Below are 3,929 nucleotides of genomic sequence, written 5' to 3'. Positions count from 1 at the left end.
TGAATATCCAATGTGTGGACGAAAGTGTCAGTTCTGTCAATAGAGACGTCCAGTTGAGCAGCGAGCTGTCTGATTATGATCCGTCGACCGCCTCTAATGAGAGTGCCCGCACATTCCATCACTACAGGAGTCACAGCTGTGCGCGTCCGGCCGGTAAATGTGAGATCGGACAGATTTGCGTGACCTTACAGTGATGATGACAGACGCCTCGCCCAACGACACACCGTGCTTTCGTTCACTGAAAGTTCCGCATGGAAATTTGCAAGCGCCTATGAATATCTGCGATGCTACAGTTTTTTGACAAACTGCTTGAAGCGCACTTTCGTTACAAACGCCGTGTTAAAGCCACCGAATAGCGCCGTCACTGGGCTGAAGCGGGAATATTCCAAGATGTCCCACAATAAATTCCGCATTTTTTCAACGGAAACTGGCCGAGAAAATTCAACGCCCCACGTACAATCCAGTAGAAGAAGAGCCATGTCTCTGAGTGCTGTCCTCTTGGCCTGATCAAGTAAAGTACGTAAATACTTACAAGGAAATATCGGCGGTTATCCATGACTTTACCTGATAATTGAAAAAGTCGGGAAAAAGCTGAAGTTTGAATTGTCTCATTATGCTTCACTAACTGCGAAATGTAGACGCTGGAAAGCGTGCGCTGGGGAGTGCTGCAAAATGAACGCTAATTTAAAAGAATTACCACGAAGGCAGTGCACATACTGTGACACACCCAAGTCAATGGTAACTGTACGGTGGTAGTGGCTAACTTAACCTGCGCCAGTAACACATAAAAAGAAACTTTGCTAAAGGGCAGCGGCCTCGATGGCACCGGAGAGCTGAGAGAGCAGGTTTCGTCTTTTTGCGTGGAACGCAGTCGCCGGGTTTCATTGGGGCGGCGTGCTGCACAGTGCTCGGAGCCGGGTCTGATTTATCTGCGGGCCGGCGGCGGGAAGCCATACAATTGATGGGGAATGCTCCTCTCGCGCTAATCTTCTTGCTGCGAGATTTTAAATTGCGTTTCTCTCTTTTACTCGGAGGAAAAGCGGGCCGTGGGTCTACGACTGGGAGAGAGAATTTGCGTTGAAGAGAGTGTGAGAGAGAGGGTAGGGGTGGCTCCATGGCTGGCTTCGTCTGGAATCCTTCCAGTGTGCGAGCGCAGAGTCTCTGGATGGGCTTCAGGGATGGTCGCGGACGGCCCGGAGTTGCTACTGATTAGGCTGCCAGAGCCTTGTGGAAGGAAAAGTCCCTAAACCTTTCGGCACATAATGTTATTAACTTAATTTTTGTAACTGCAGTATATCACTGCTGTAGTGGAATAAAAATAGCCTACTGCCGTTTCTATAGATCTCCAGGTCTGTCTTCTTGACAAATGTCGGGCAAAGCAATGGCGCTTGCAAGCTCTAGGTTCACTGTCTATTTCGTGTGTGTTGGTTGGCACGATTCTGCGAATCAGCTGAGGTTTTGCTGTCGATTAGTGTCTAGCGTGTTCCTCCTCAGGGACGGAGCCGCTGCTGAGTGTGGCAGTGGGGAGAGCTGTTTCACAGAGGAAGACCGCACTGCAGTTCCTTCTCTAAATCCTCGCACCAACGAAAAAATGGCTGACATTGAAATAAGTGTCCAAGGAATAGAAAAGCAACTGGAATCACTCAACAGAGGAAAGTCCACTGGACCTGACGGGATACCAATTCGATTCTACACAGAGTACGCGAAAGAACTTGCCCCCCTTCTAACAGCCGTGTACCGCAAGTCTCTAGAGGAACAGAAGGTTCCAAATGATTGGAAAAGAGCACAGGTAGTCCCAGTCTTCAAGAAGGGTCGTCGAGCAAATGCGCAAAACTATAGACCTATATCTCTGACGTCGATCTGTTGTAGAATTTTAGAACATGTCTTTTGCTCGAGTATCATGTCCTTTTTGGAAACTCAGAATCTACTATGTAGGAATCAACATGGATTCCGGAAACAGCGATCGTGTGAAACCCAACTCGCTTTAATTGTTCATGAGACCCAGAAAATATTAGATACAGGCTCCCAGGTAGATGCTATTTTTCTTGACTTCCGGAAGGCGTTCGATACAGTTCCGCACTGTCGCCTGATAAACAAAGTAAGAGCCTACGGAATATCAGACCAGCTGTGTGGCTGGATTGAAGAGTTTTTAGCAAACAGAACACTACATGTTGTTATCAACGGAGAGACGTCTACAGACATTAAAGTAACCTCTGGCGTGCCACAGGGGAGTGTTATGGGACCATTGCTTTTCACAATATATATAAATGACCTAGTAGATAGTGTCGGAAGTTCCATCCGGCTTTTCGCGGATGATGCTGTAGTATACAGAGAAGTTGCAGCATTAGAAAATTGTAGCGAAATGCAGGAAGATCTGCAGCGGATAGGCACTTGGTGCAGGGTGTGGCAACTGACCCTTAATATAGACAAATGTAATGTATTGCGAATACATAGAAAGAAGGATCCTTTATTGTATGATTATATGATAGCGGAACAAACACTGGTAGCAGTTACTTCTGTAAAATATCTGGGAGTATGCGTGCGGAACGATTTGAAGTGGAATGATCATATAAAATTAATTGTTGGTAAGGCGGGTACCAGGTTGAGATTCATTGGGAGAGTCCTTAGAAAATGTAGTCCATCAACAAAGGAGGTGGCTTACAAAACACTCGTTCGACCTATACTTGAGTATTGCTCATCAGTGTGGGATCCGTACCAGATCGGGTTGACGGAGGAGATAGAGAAGATCCAAAGAAGAGCGGCGCGTTTCGTCACAGGGTTATTTGGTAACCGTGATAGCGTTACGGAGATGTTTAACAAACTCAAGTGGCAGACTCTGCAAGAGAGGCGCTCTGCATCGCGGTGTAGCTTGCTCGCCAGGTTTCGAGAGGGTGCGTTTCTGGATGTGGTATCGAATATATTGCTTCCCCCTACTTATACCTCCCGAGGAGATCACGAATGTAAAATTAGAGAGATTAGAGCGCGCACAGAGGCTTTCAGACAGTCGTTCTTCCCGCGAACCATACGCGACTGGAACAGGAAAGGGAGATAATGACAGTGGCACGTAAAGTGCCCTCCGCCACACACCGTTGGGTGGCTTGCGGAGTATAAATGTAGATGTAGATGTAGGAGCCGCCCAGTACAGTCGGCTCTCAGCCGTGTTGCGAAGCTGACGTGCGCGGGGCACTGTGCGGCGCTCCGCAAGCGGGCCGTTGTTTACTCGCGCGGGTAGTGGTGCTTCCTTATAGAAAGGCCACGATTAAATTAACGTTCCATACACAGTACGCAAAAAATGGTTCAAATGGCTCTGAACACTATGGGACTTAACATATGAGGTCATCACCACAACTTAGAACTACTTAAACCTAATCTAGGGACATCACACACATCCATGCCCGAGGCAGGATTCGAACCTGCGACCGTAGCGGTCGCACGGTTCCAGACTGATGCACCTAGGACCGCTCGGCCACACTGGCCGACCACAGTACGCAAGACCTAAGGCATACGAAGTAGAGCGTTCCCTGCGTGAAGTAATGCACGTCGATCCACATGAACTTCTCGGTATGCATCTTTCGATCGTCTCCCGCACAGTTTACCTAAAATGTATTGATGAAGCAGCATGCGAACGGCTTATTCGCCCTACAACCGATGGATAGCGTTTCCACCACTCGAACGACAACGACGGTGTAATGATTGTCGCCCACGCAGGGCTCTGCGTTCGGAACATCCGAATCTTCAAGCTGCCGTTTGAAGTCCTGGGCACGCTTGTAGTGGATGTGCTGCAGCCTGACGGGAAGAAAAGTGGCATACTTTCGAGACGTATCCTGTACTGAGTGGAGTGCGTCAGGTGCGAATCGAACTTCGCAAACACATCCAATCGTACGTGACCGTTGCTGGCTGTCGAGCGATCGTCATTTATGACGGTCAGC

The sequence above is a fragment of the Schistocerca cancellata genome, chromosome 8, assembly GCF_023864275.1.
Source record: "Schistocerca cancellata isolate TAMUIC-IGC-003103 chromosome 8, iqSchCanc2.1, whole genome shotgun sequence".
Classification (NCBI taxonomy): Eukaryota; Metazoa; Arthropoda; class Insecta; order Orthoptera; family Acrididae; genus Schistocerca; species Schistocerca cancellata.
The sequence above is the reverse complement of the archived record's forward strand: the minus strand, read 5'-3'. Positions refer to the sequence as shown.